This window comes from Brachycentrus maculatus, unplaced genomic scaffold (assembly GCF_059751285.1).
Source record: "Brachycentrus maculatus isolate JH-2025_06_01 unplaced genomic scaffold, ASM5975128v1 h1tg002095l, whole genome shotgun sequence".
NCBI lineage: Eukaryota > Metazoa > Arthropoda > Insecta > Trichoptera > Brachycentridae > Brachycentrus > Brachycentrus maculatus.
In genome coordinates this window covers 34513-49722 of record NW_028282626.1, presented here as the reverse complement: position 1 = coordinate 49722, position 15210 = coordinate 34513, and positions in this window count along the sequence as shown.

Below are 15210 nucleotides of genomic sequence, written 5' to 3'. Positions count from 1 at the left end.
TAATTAGTTACAACATTTTGAGTGTGTCCAAATACTTGTTCACAAATCTGGATTATCTCCAATAATAGGATTTATTTTTCATATTATTTTTGACATCTCATCAAAGATGAAGAAGAATACGGAAGTCTGGGCATTTACGGGGCTGACTACCTCACATACTAATATAAGAGTTTCTGCCCAATAAAAAGCTTCTTTTCATCACACCAATAGAAGTCTCTAGTAAAGTTTTAGGGATTCAAGAACAATGTTTCAAAATTGTTTCATATTTATAAAACTTCCAAGAATTTGAGTAGTGTGGTTGTCAATATCGCGTAGAATTGGTGAATGTTAATGATACTTAACTTAATGATCAATCAACTGGACGGTCGTCAGCCAAGTAAATGCCCAGACTTCCATATTCTTCTTCATCTTTGATGAGATGTCAAAAATAATTTGATTTATTAGTTACTGTATTATTAAAACACTAAAATAACACATTAATCCTTTCATTGAAAAGGTATTTTTACATAACTGCGTTGTATTGAGAGAGAAAAACGATTTTTTTGCTGTGACCAAAGGTAAATTTCATGCGTCATTCTGCTGGTGTTGATTCACAGAATTTGTTTACCTCTGTTTAAACTGAATAGAAAAAGTAAACATTTTAGAAAACCTGTCTATTATTGTTAACTTACCAACTAACTACCCCTCATGCCGCTTCCTCGCAGGGGTAGGCAGATTGAATAGAATGCCACACCACTCTGTCTTTGAAATCAATTTTTGCCTCCTCCAGGTTCATGCATTGGTTCATGTTGACTCCTGATCTGACCAATTTCAAGTATTTTAAATATTAGATCATGCCAAATTTATCTTGGTTTTACCCTGTTCCTATTTCCAAATTTCTTTATAGATATAAATATAAAAAAATATATAAATCCCTTACTGCACCCCTATGGTGCATAGGGCACTGCTTCATATAAACGCAGTGTTATCTCGATCGATTACACATGAAGGAAAGGTGATCAGCCCTCCACTTCAGGTACCAGTCCAGGGTAATATTGAATAAATATTACAGTGAAAAAGTCACTTATATTTATTTGACCCCCCCTGGGAATCGAACCCGGGACCTCCAGAACGGTAGCCGAGCGTGGTGACCATTACACTACGGAGGCAGACAATTTTAATTATTTATTTTAACTTAATGAACAGAAAATAAATAAGTACATTGGCGGGCTTATAGCTTAAAGCAATATCTTCTAACCAACCAAAAATAGACTAGTGATATTAGTCAAAACATTTGATACTATATATAGCTGTTTGCCATCAGAGGGTTGATAGTACTTAAATATTAATTACAAATTCAATATGAATTATAAAAACATAAATTTAAATTATATTTAACGTATTCATTTTTATGGATTTGTCAATAATCATCTTCCTGGATAATTTTCCTTTGCAAATCAATGTACTAGGATTAGGATAGCTTATGTTTCTTCAGTCATTACGAATTCGGATAGTATTAAGAAGCGTCTTTGAGGCGGTATTTTATGAAAATGGCTTTAAATAAATTGAACAAAATTATCATTTAATTTCTTATAACAAGTGATGAAGTTCAATTTTTTCAAACCCTTATCCGCACCCCAATGGTGCATAGGGCACTGCGTTATACAAACACAGTGTTATCTTGATCGTTAACACACGAGGGAAAGGTGATCAGCCCTCCGCTTCAGGTACCAGTCCAGGGTAAAATTGAATAAATATTATAGTGAAAAAATCACTTATATTTATTTGACCCCCCCTGGGAATTGAATCCGGGACCTCCAGAACGGTAGCCGAGCGTGCTGATCATTACACTACGGAGGCGGACAAAAATGAAGAACACAAATAAATCCAAAAATCGGCACATATGGTTGCCCAAGTATGGAAAGAGATTTTCGAAAGCACAAAAGCTTGTCTCTCAATTTCAAAACGATATGGACACACCCCGTAGGATCTTGATGTCCTTGCGTGATTTCAACGTACTTCAAACAAACCTGTATAACTGGTCAAATAATTTTAGTGCGCCGAGGAATCAGAAAATATACCGAGTTTTTCCTCAATTTCGCAAATGTCATTAGGATTTAATAGAATTAGCGACGAAAAAATTGTTTGTTCAGCGAGACAAATGATCGAAACTTAAGATAATATACCTCCGCAAGTATTGCTTGCCAACCAAGGTCACGAGGGTACTGTGATCGTGCAAAAAACAGGAACAACAACAGTACAAGTTTGTCTGAAAATTGTTGACTGAAGAAATGAAGACTAAAAAATTAATGAAATGGATTTTTTCATTAAAATCTAAATCTATCTATGATCTGACTTGTAATTGATCATGCCAAGTTTTTCTATTTTAAAAATGGCTTATAATCTTCTCTTCTTCTTCTTTTGCTTAGTGTAGGCATTGTGGCCTGTTTTTTTAGAGGGATTTGCCTCCTGTGATGTTAATTCCCAGCTGTCAATCCATCTCTTCATCTCTTTGGTGGTCTGTCCGTGAGTCGTCTGCCTTGGGGTTCAATTCAATTAAATTCAATTCAATTTATTTATTTAAATTAAAATATACATTAAACTTTATAAAATTTAAATCGTATACATTAAAATAAAATAAATTAAAGAACTATTGCTAAAGGTGTAGAAGGATCTCTCTTCGTAAAACTCCTTCAGACACATGGAACAGATCAATATCCAATGAGATATTGTTTACCATAGCGGTAGCTCTTCCTACAGGCATAACCATCGGCAGGTTGTTCCTGTATATAGGAATGTGAAACAATCTATGCCGACGCTGTCTTAAGAACGACTGTTTTGGGGTTGGCCGTACAGTGCAATGTATGAGTCTGGATGATTCCATTCTCCACACATGCGCATACCATTGTCTCCTTCGTTGCCTTCCCCACCTAAATATATATTCGATATCGCATTTTCCCCTTATTTGGCATTCCTTATTCTGTCTCTTATCATCATTTTATTCAAATTTTCAACCATTAAAATTTGCAAAAATGCGCATAGGTATGTTAAGATGATAGTGATCACTTGTCGGTCTCGAGATTCGAACCAAAATTCTCGTAATTCGTTCACCGTAGCCATACCACACGCACATACAGGCATCAAACCAAAATGTTTCGCAACAATTGCCGCAAATTTGTATGTAATTTCGTACTTTGTATGCGAATGACATCAACGCTCGGAGAAGAACAAAACCCGATAGTCATAACTTTCGTTTTCCGAGAAATTCCATGTTATTTGGTATACAGAGATTTCTTTTTTTCGCAGAAAATTTGTGAAACAAAATTACAAATTACATAATTTAAAAATAAATCAAGTATATTTTAAGAAAACAGGATATGATTTCAATTAAATTGATAGTTAAATTTCATAATAAAAAAAACATCTCATTCATAAGTATAAAAAGAAACAATGTAAATAATGTAAACAAACAGTGTAAGTCCCTCTTCGAGAACAAGATATTAGAGAAGAACAGCGTAACTAGTTTTAACATATGTTAAAAGTAGAAATATCTAGCAAATGAAATAATAAATAATAATATATTATTTTGAGAAATAAAAATACTTTGTGTTTTGATCCACTCACATTTTTATTAACCAACTATTTTCGGCAACAACCTGTTGCCCTCTTCAGGGTTTAATTTATGACTGTCATCTAAATATACTTATACGCATTTTCATTGATTCGTTTGTCATAAATTAAACCCTGAAAAGGGCAACAGGTTGTTGCCGAAACTAGTTGGTTCATAAAATGTGAGTGGATCAAAACACAAAGTCTTTTTATTTCTCAAAATAATAAATCAATATGATCCACAAAGTTAATGTTTTCAATATTCAAGACATAAATAATAATATTTTAATATTGTATTTAATTTGAAAAATAGTTATCCTTCTTTTTCTTTTTCTAGATCCTAAGGATCTGTTTGTGCCTCCGCTTGTAGCTCTTGGGATGTTGACTCCCAGCTGTCTTTCCACCTTTCTGGAGGTCTGCCTGGGTGTCTGCGTCCTTCAGGGATTACTTGAAGGGCGATACGTGGAAGTCTGTCATCTGACATTCTGTTTACATGATCATTCCACTATCGCCTTCGTTGTCGTCCCCACCTCACAATATCCTCCTTCTTGCACATGCTCCGGATGTCGGTATTTCTCACTCAATCTCGCAATGTGTTTCCGATTATGGATCGGAGAGTCTTCATCTCGGTGGTTCGAAGTTGAGATTTTGTTCTAGAAGTATCTGTTCTTGCCTCAATGCTTTATTCTATCTAATTTTCATAATAATGTATTACGTTGGTACCTCTGAAAACTAAGAAAAGGAGACGTTGGTACCCTGACTCTCGAGTAAGTGCTTAAGCACCCAGACCGCTAAACGAAACAAATATTAATATTATTTTTTGACATCTCATCAAAGATGAAGAAGAATATGGAAGTCTTGGCGTTTACAGGGCTGAAGAGCATCATAAGCTGGTTTAGGTGATCACTTTACACAGTGTAACATTCACCAACTGAACCCATTATTAACAACCACACTACTCAAATTCTTGGAAGTTCTATATTTATGAGCCAATTTCGTAACATCGTTCTTGAATCACTAGAACTTCACTAGAGACATCTATTGGAGAGATGAAAAGAAGCTTTTTATTGGCACCATACCCGAAGGTGCATAGGGCACTGCATATTTTTTTGTGAAGAAATTACTTATATTTTTTTAGTTCTTATACTTATATGAACCAATTTAAAAACCTTGTTCTTGTATCACTAGAACTACTCTAGAGACATCTTTTGGTGAGATGTAAAGAAACTTTTTACTAAGCAGAAACTCTTATATTAGTATGTGAGGTCCGAATCCTGGATTATAATCACACACATGAGAAACGCCAGCAAATACCATTTTCTTTTATTATTTAAGCTTATAATTTGACCAGATAATTTATTTACTACATTTTGTGTCGTCAGCCCCGTAAATGCCCAGACTTCCATATTCTTCTTCATCTTTGATGAGATGTCATAAAACAATATGAAATTAACTCCTTTAATTGGAGATAATCCAGATTTTGTGAACAAGTATTTGGACAAACTCAAAACGTTGTGAAACCAATATTGACCATTAATTGAAGTATTATCTTGAGAATTCACTCACATCGGCCTTCTGCGCACTTTTCGAATGACCCGAGGCACATTCCAATATCGATGCTGTACGCGAGGTCGCCACAAGAAACCTTGGACTGTGCTCTATGGTCTACATTTCATAAATCAACTTATCGATCATTTAAGAGGATACTCGCAAACACAAAATTCATCTCAGCGGAGTCCACCGGAGAGGTCACATCGCTCACTCCTTTCAAGAACGTCATAATTCAAAAATCGAAAATTTTCAGTTGTGCATGTTTTCAGAATGCCCAGAAAATGTACTATATCCGAGCAAAAGAGGCATATTTTTAACTAAATATTTACCCGCTACAGGGCGGAAGGTGTCGTTTTTGCATTTTGAAGAAAAGGTATTGTTTCATTATTTTTTTAAATATACTTAATATTTTATAAATTGAGAAAAAACCTTCAGGTTTTACCTAAAAAGATTTGTTGCACAGTAAAAAGTTTAATAAGTGGCTTGATATTTATTTTTAATACAGTGTGTTATATTTTTAAACTTTAAAAACGTTCTCCTGAAAAATCAAGTTTTTTTAATTATGACGTTCTTGAAAGGAGTGAGCGACATGTCCGTTCACACCCGATTTTTATTTAATAATATTTTCATCTCACCAATAGATATCTCTTGTCTTTTTCTAGTGATTCAAGAACAATGTTTCAAAATTGGTTAATATATATTCTTGGATAGAATATCCAAGAATTTGAGTAGTGTGGTTGTCAATAATGGGAATTGGTGAATGTTGTAAAGTTATCACTTAACCAGCCTACGACAGGTCGTAAGCCCTGCAAATATCCATACTTTCAAACTCTTCTTCATACATGTATTTTGAAATGTCAAAAATTTTAAATAACTGAAGAAACGCAGATTTTTGAACAAGTATTTGGACACACTAAAAATGTTGTAATTTAATTTAAAAAAAATTAATATAAAAGATATCAAGGGAAAATTTATAAAAATAATACTTAATATTAAAATAAATTTTGAATAAAAATACCAAATAAAAATTCCTATAATTTTAATTATTGGTATATTGAATAGAAGATATTGGTTATTAATACTTTAAAAAAAACAAAACTTTTCCGCCGTTTTTTTTAAATTTAAAACCATATAAAAAACCATTTTATGAAGTGTTGAAGAATCTATTATTTTGTTTAACCCTTGATTAATTGCTACTACTAACTAATAGTCGTCAAGAGGTGTTGGAATAATTTAGGCAATGCCAATAACAGTGTCAACAACGCACTTTGTATCCAACACAAGGTTAAAAAGATAATAAAATTATATAACTAGACATATTAAATACGGTCAAAGTTTAATATGATATTAATACGTGTAATGAACGTCTCGGCAATCAAAGTCCATACAATTTATAACTAGGTGTAGATATTTTATTTAATGTTTCGGCATTAACTTTGTGGTAAGACATGTTACAATGATTAAAGAAAACACTTCGTTTTTTACCACTTGAGTTTTATTATAGACTACATGTTTCAGAAATTAAACTTCCATCATTCAGGTCTGTATAATAACTAAAATATAAAATATAAAATTGTTCTATAAATAAGGAGAGGGGAAAGTAAGGGGAAGGGGTTAGTCAAGGAACGGAGTTTGAAAACAAAGGAAAAATGGAAAGCAAATTTAGAAATCCAAAAAAATCTGAATTCTAATAATAATTTATTAAATAATATATTGTTTCAAAATTCTTCACCATTGCTTTCCATTTTTCCTTTGTTTTCAAACTCCGTCCCTTGACTAACCCCTTCCCCTTACTTTCCCCTCTCCTTATTTATAGAACAATTTTATATTTTATATTTTAGTTATAATACAGACCTGAATGATGGAAGTTTAACTTCTGAAACATGCAGTCTATAATAAAACTCAAGTGGTAAAAAAGGAAGTGTTTTCTTTAATCATTAGGTGTAGATATATTTAATTCATTATCAGTCTTTATTTTCGTAAAATCAATTCAATTTTTCTAGGTAAATACCAACATTTTGAGTGAGTACAAATACTTTCTCACAAATCTGGATTATCTCCAATTATTTTTCATATTATTTTCCGTAAATGCCCAGACTTTCATATTTTTCTTCATCTTTAATGAGATGTCAAAAAGTAATATGAAAAATAACTCCTATTGGAGATTATGCAGATTTGTGAACAAGTATTTGGACACACTCAAAACGTTAATAAATTAACTGGTTAAATTATATAAATATATATATATATATATATATATATATATATATATATATATATATATATATATATATATATATATATATATATATATATATATATATATATATATATATATATATATATATATATATATATATATATATATATATATATATATATATATATATATATATATATATATATATATATATATATATATATATATATATATATATATATATATACATAAATATTTTATTTTGCATTTTTTGACTAAGTACAATCTACTTAGTCCAAAAATGCAAAAAAAACGTACTTAAAAAAATGTCCCTTACTGTGTTTTGAGTTTGGACAGCCTAGCTGTCATAACCATATTTTAGACCAGGCCTGGTCAACTCAAATTGCACCCCGGGCCGCATGACCTAAAATTTTCACAAGGGCCGCATACAGACATTAGAAAAAATTATAACAACGAATGTCATACTTATTGATTTGAAGTATTATAAACAATTTGAATGCAGAGGTAAACAAGAAGTGCAATTAGGGTTATTATGAAAAAAAACATTACCATTTCATGTGAGAAGAAAGCACACATTGAACCAACATAAAATGTATTTGTATAGTAATAATTTTGTCCGCCTCCGTAGTGTAACGGTCAGCATGCTCGCCTACCGTTCTAGAGGTCCCGGGTTCGATTCCCAGGGGGGTTTAATAAATATAAGTGATTTTTTCACTCTAATATTTATTCAATATTACACTGGACTGGTACCTGAAGTGGAGGGCTGATCACCTTTCCTTCATGTGTAATCGATCGAGATAACACTGCGTTTATATGAAGCAGTGCCCTATGCACCATTGGGGTGTGGTAAGGGATTTATTATTATTATTATAGTAATAAACATTTTGAAAATTTTTAACAATTAAAATTATTATTAACGACACATCAATCAAACAATATTAATAATTTTGTTTTAAATAAAACCAATTTATCTTTGGCCTCTCAGTGTGAGATTTGAGTTCCTTTTTGCTCACTTAATTATTCTTAGTCTATCAATGAAGTTGTACACCTCCAACTCGGCTGTCCAAATTAAAAACACAGCAAGGGACATTTTTTGTGGTACGTTTTTTTGCATTTTCGGACTAAGTAGAGTCTACTTAGTCCATAAATGCAAAAAAAACGTACTACAAAAAATGTCCCTTGCTGTGTTTTAAATTTGGACAGCCGAACTGGTTTTTGAGATTTTTTTAGATTACTTTAAATTGGCAATGCTGAAGAGCGATAGAACGGATATCGTCAGTGCTTTTATAAAAAAATGCATGACTTAGCTCATAGATAATACTTGAGGGCATTGTTGATGTTTCGCACCGTGTATTACAAATATATCAATGATTTAAAAATATATATTCTTCATATATGACCGCGGGCCGTGGGTTGGCCACCCGTGTTTTAGATGGTCTTCCTAGGGGTCTGTTATCTTTTGCTGCTGTCTGCTGCTATCCTCGAAATTGATAATGATTGATATATTTTGAAATACTTAAAATCTCATAATCGTTAACAAAACTGGACGCAGGTACTTCGAAACATCAAACATTAAATATTTGTTTGAAATAATGTCACTTTCACTGTCATTTCGCATAATTCCCTTGTAGCTGCGTCACAATAGAGGAGCAGTAATTACTTCCTTTTGGCAGTTAGGTAGGCTTTTTCTAGCCAACAATTAAATATGTATTTCCTCGGATAATCACATCTGCCTAATGTTCGTGTCTGTACTTCTCTCTATACCAAGCAGTCACGTAACGTTGGCACGACTCGACTAAGTGGACGAAGTTTCAAAACGACAATAGATGCGCACACAGAAATGTGTTCAAGAAATTATCTTTGTACTTACAGCATTATAGGGACATGATTTCAGATTTATAAGAACCCAGATTTTTTCTAGAACGTGTAATTCTAGTAAGTTGTAGGGACACGATTTCATATTAAAAGGAATAGTTGGGGAATATATCTAAAATAAAACAAGGTTTGTTGGATTGAATTCTTCATTTATTTTTGTGTATGTTAATACGTGACGCGTTTCGTCTTCTTAGGACATTATCAAACACTGACTAAAAATATTTACAAAATGTACTTATTTACTAACAATAATTGCTATTATTAGGTAATATTTTAAGTCAGTGTTTGATAATGTCCTAAGAAGACGAAAAGCGTCACGTATTAACATATGCATAAATAAATGTCGAATTCAATCCAACAAACCTTGTTTTATTTTGGATATATTACCAACAATTCAATATGGAATTCTACCAACTGTCTGCAGTTACAATAAATAATTTATAGGAATACTTTGTGTAGTTCTAGTGCGTTGTAGAGACACGATTTCAGCTTTATAGGAACACTTTATAATGACATTTAAGGGACGGTTTTAGTTTTATAGAAGCACTCAGTACGTCAGTTTATGGGTCCTATTTCAGTATTAAAGGTCCACTTAACGCCTTCTAGAACAGCCCTTTTTGGACTTTATTTCAATTTTATAGGAGCACTTAGTGCTTACTAGAACAGCCCTTTTTTGCACTTTATTTCAATTTTATGGGTGTTGCCTACTAGAACAGCCCTTTTTGAACTTTATTTCAGTTTTGTAGGTGTAATTAGTGGCTTATAGAACGAGTCGTTATAGACTCTATTTCAGCTTAATAGAAAAACTTGGCGTCTTCTAGAACGCACCTTTATGGACCTTATTTCATCCTTATAGGACCTATTTTCTATGTTTCTGTATACTAATGCTGTTTTAAATATCATTGCATCGCGTTTCGCTAACTATTTGTGATGAAGAAACGCGATTATATTTCTGTATGGTACAAACCTTGGTTAGGCTCCAAACCTTCAATAAAGGAGCTACAGATGGACGATACGAGGTATTGTCACCAGACTCTTGCGTAACAATAAGCATTATTTATATTTCTGCTTCATTTGTATTCTAGATACAGGCAGACGTTTCGAAATATTTACCCATACCGTCTTCAAGGCGACACGTTTGCGTGCAGCTTGCTCGCTGTACATGGTTCTAGCTCGACTTGCCTAACGCATACGTCGACTCTTGTAACTATCAAAGAACCCTGCGGACCTAATTATGAACGATTATCTACCGATTTGTCTGCAGCACTAATGGACCCATTTGATAATCAAATTACTTGTTACAAGTACTAAAATTAATGTTTAATATTATCATATTATTTTTTGACATCTCATCAAAGATGAAGAAGAATATGGAAGTCTGGGCATTTACGGGGCTTACGACCGTCATAGGCTGGTTTAAGTGATCACTTTACACACGCGTAACATTCACCAATTCTACCCATTATTGACAACCACACTACTCAAATTCTTGGAAGTTCTATATATATGAACCAATTTAGAAACCTTGTTCTTGAATCACTAGAACTTCACTAGAGACATCTATTGGTGAGATGTAAAGAAGCTTTTTATTAAGCAGAAACTCTTATATTAGTATGTGAGATCCGAATCCTGGATTATAATCACACACATGAGAAACGCCAGAAAATACCATTTTCATTTTTATTATTAAGCTTATAATTTGACCAGATAATTTGTTTGTTTGACCAGATAGTTTGTTTCCTTCGTAATGTAAATAGGACATATTGAGGGCCCCTACATAATTCTTCATTCCAAGGAAAAACTTATTACTTTAAGAGATGTAAGATTTTGGAGAACTTAGTTAAGTATTAGTATAATATAAATATTATATAAAATATCTACATCAGAATTTTGTTTATTTTCTTCTAACAATGCTAATAACTTCATAATATATCAGTTAAAAAAAAATAGATATATTAATATTTGGACACACTCAAAATGTTGTTTAATATTATCAATATTTCAAACACTAATTCTGTGATTTTCCACTTATAATTTAATTATCTTTGCTTGAAATAATCAACCGTAGGTCCGCTTCCGTAGTGTAATGGTCAGCACGCTCGGTTACCGTACTGGAGGTCTCGGGTTGGATTCCCAAAGGGGGGTTCAATAAATATAAGTGATTTTTTCACTCTAATATTTTTTCAATATTACCCTGGACTGGTATCTAAAACGGAGGGCTGATCACCTTTCCTTCAAGATAACATTGCACTGTGGTGCAGATAAGGGTTTGAAGAAGAATTATAATAATCTGGGAGTTTTATGTACTTGGGAGTGTACATAACTGAAAATGGCAGCCTTCAAAAGGAACTGGGATTGCGTTTAGGACTCGCAGGGTCCGCATTTAACACCATGAAGGCTGTCTGGAGATCGGATTTATACTCGGTGAAGACCAAATGCCGCCTATACAATGCTTGCATTGCTCCTGTTCTCTTATACGGCTGTGAAACATGGCACCTTACAAGGGCCCATAGCAGCCGTGTACTAAGCTTTGAGAATAGGTGTCTGCGGAGAATTTTAGGCGTGCGGTGGTTTGACTTTGCGAGGAATGAAGAGATGAGGCGTAGGACGCAGCAAATCTTGGTCACAACTGTCGTCAAGAAAGGCGATTCAGTTGGCTTGGCCATGTACTCTGCATGCCTCCCGAGAGCCGCCATCAAGCTTGCCTCTTTTACAAGGCATCAGGTTCCCGACCACTGCTGACAATTCGTCGGCAGCTCTCGTCTGAACTTCGGAACACGGAGCTGACTTGTACAAAACAGATATTAAAACCACTGTATTTTATTTTGTTTTGTACAGTAATATTTATTGGATAAACTCGTCAAATGGCTTCAAAAGTCTTGATAAATAAATACTCTATAATTTCTTCTCTTTGATTTTAAATTAATTAAAATAGTTATCATGTCAATATGATTCCGTTTTAATTCGGTTTTAATATGCCATTTCCTATTTCATTGGAATATAATAAGTAAATGTAAAATTACTATTTATTATTTGCACTGATTTTATGGCGTCAGCTGTGACCTAGTTTTGTATCAAGGATTTTCTCACAAGTACACTGTTCTACCAATAAATGATTTAGCCTTATCTGTGTTCATTCGTCTGCACTGGAAGGAAGACCATTGAAATCGTATAATATATACACATATCGCTCACTCCTTTCAACAACGTCATAAATAAAATAAAATGATTTTTCAGGAGATCGTTTTTAAAGTTTAAGAATATAATAAAACATATTAAAAATAAATATCAAGCCACTTATTGAACTTTTTACTGTGCAACAGATCTTTTTAGGTTAAACGTGAATGTTTTTCCACCATTTGAAAAATATTTAGTTTATTTTAAAAAAATTTAACAATACCTTTTCTTTAAAATTCAAAAACAACACATTTCGCCCTGTAGCGGGCAAATATTAAGTTTAAAATATGCCGGTTTTGCTGGGATAAAGTACATTTTCTGGGCATCATGTCTCTAGTGAAGTTCTAGTGATTCAAGAACAAGGTTTCAAAATTGGTTCAAATATACAGAACTTCCAAGAATTTGAGTAGTGTGGTTGTCAATAATGGGTAGAATTGGTGAATGTTACACGTGTGTAAAGTGATCACTTAAACCAGCCCCGTAAATGCCCAGACTTCCATATTCTTCTTCATCTTTGATGAGATGTCAAAAAATATTAAATAAAAAATATGCCGCTTTTGCTGGGATAAAGTACATTTTCTGGTCATTTCGAGAACATGCACAAGCGAAAATTGATGATTTTTGATATATGACGTTTATTGAAAGGAGCGAGCGATATATATTTTCCAAGTAATATTTCTTTCTTCACTCATTCGATCCCCATGCCCAAACCACCTCAACAAACCTTTCTTAATTTCATCGATAATGCTCATATAAGCCATGTATTTTTTCCTTATTCTAAAGATGTCATTATTTCTTTCAATAGCCCATGCGTATTCAATAGCAACCTTGAACACATTCACTGGAACAAAACAGGATGGAGGACTATTGGAATACCAAATGCTTGAATATAATTACATATAGTTTGCTTTTACGAATTGCCTTATTATGTATGATACATACTACTTGATTACACATACTAACTCTGTTGGGGCGCTTTCCTAGAAGTTTGCCATGAGCAATCGTTCAAGTATTTCACGAGGCATCATACCAGTTGGACAAAAATAACGTACACAGTCGTCACCAGAAAGTATGAAAATATTTGACTTACGAACTGTCATTGTCTGATTTAAGTGATTACTTTCACATATGTGTGACATTCATAATTCTACCCGTGATTGGAAAAACCACACTTTTCAAATATCGATATATCGCTCACTCCTTTCAACAACGTCATATTTAAAAAAACTTGATTTTTCAGGAGATCGTTTTCAAAGTTTAAAAATATAAAAAATATATATTAAAAATATATATCAAGCCACTTATTGAACTTTTTACTGTGCAACAGATCTTTTTAGGTAAAACCTGAAGGTTTTTTCTCCATTTGAAAAATATTTAGTGTATTTAAAAAAATAATTAAACAATACATTTTCTTCATAATGCAAAAATTTACACTTTTTGCCCTGTAGCGGGTAAATATTAAGTTAAAAATGAGCCACTTTTGCTGGAATATAATAGTATATTTTCTGGGCATACCGAAAACATTTTTTGATTTATGGCGTTGTTGAAAGGAGTGAGCGATATGTATATACGAGTATGTGTTTGTGGATAAATAAATTATTTAATTTTTCAAGGCATTAATATCAAAATTACCAAAAGCAAGAGCGTCGATATCAAACAGCAACGCCACTTCACGACGACTGTCCCAAAACAATATTATATGTTTTTTTTTATTATAAATTAATATGTGTATATATATATATATATATATATATATATATATATATATATATATATATATATATATATATATTTATATATATATATATACATATATATATATATATATATTTATATATATATATATATATATATATATATATATATATATATATATATATATATATATATATATATATATATATATATATATATATATATATATATATATATATATATATGTATATATATATATATATATATACATATATATATATATATATATATAAATATATATTTATATATATATATATATATATATATATATATACATATATATATATATATATATATATATATATATATATATATATATATATATATATATATATATATATATATATATATATATATATATATATATATATATATATATATATATATATATATATATATATATATATATATATATATATATATATATATATATATATAATAGAGCTGAAATTTAAAAAAAAGGTTTATTGATTCATTTTGAACCTATTTTTAAATCACAGACTTACAGCTTAAATGAACATCGAGGTTTCGCTGTTATCCATCCCAACTTCGTCTTTGTAAACTATTGGGGTCAGCTCTCCTCGTTCTCAGGTTGTAGGTCCTTCTGTCATGGACAACGTCACCTAGGCCATGCCTTCGAATCATGTTATCTTCCTGCAGCATCCATGAATTCTTTGGTCTTCCTCTAGATGTCTTTCGAGGAAGATCCATGGCTATCGCCTGATTCACAATATGATCAGGTTCTCTGCGTCCTATGTGCCCATACTATCTCAATTGCTTTTCCTCTACCTTACTATTGATGCCTGTTACAGCCAGGCTTCCACGAATGCTTGAACTATTTATTTTGTCTCCAAGGGACACTCCAGATGACCAGCTGAGCATTCGCATTTCAGCAGTTTCTAGTTGCTTCAAGCTGTTTATTTATTTACATATTAGGATATACTCGTATCAATGGAAATCTTGATAGAGTTGAATTTGTTTATAATATCTTATATTATAAGTTGTAGTATTGTTCATATCGCCTTCGAGGCACAAAATTAGTC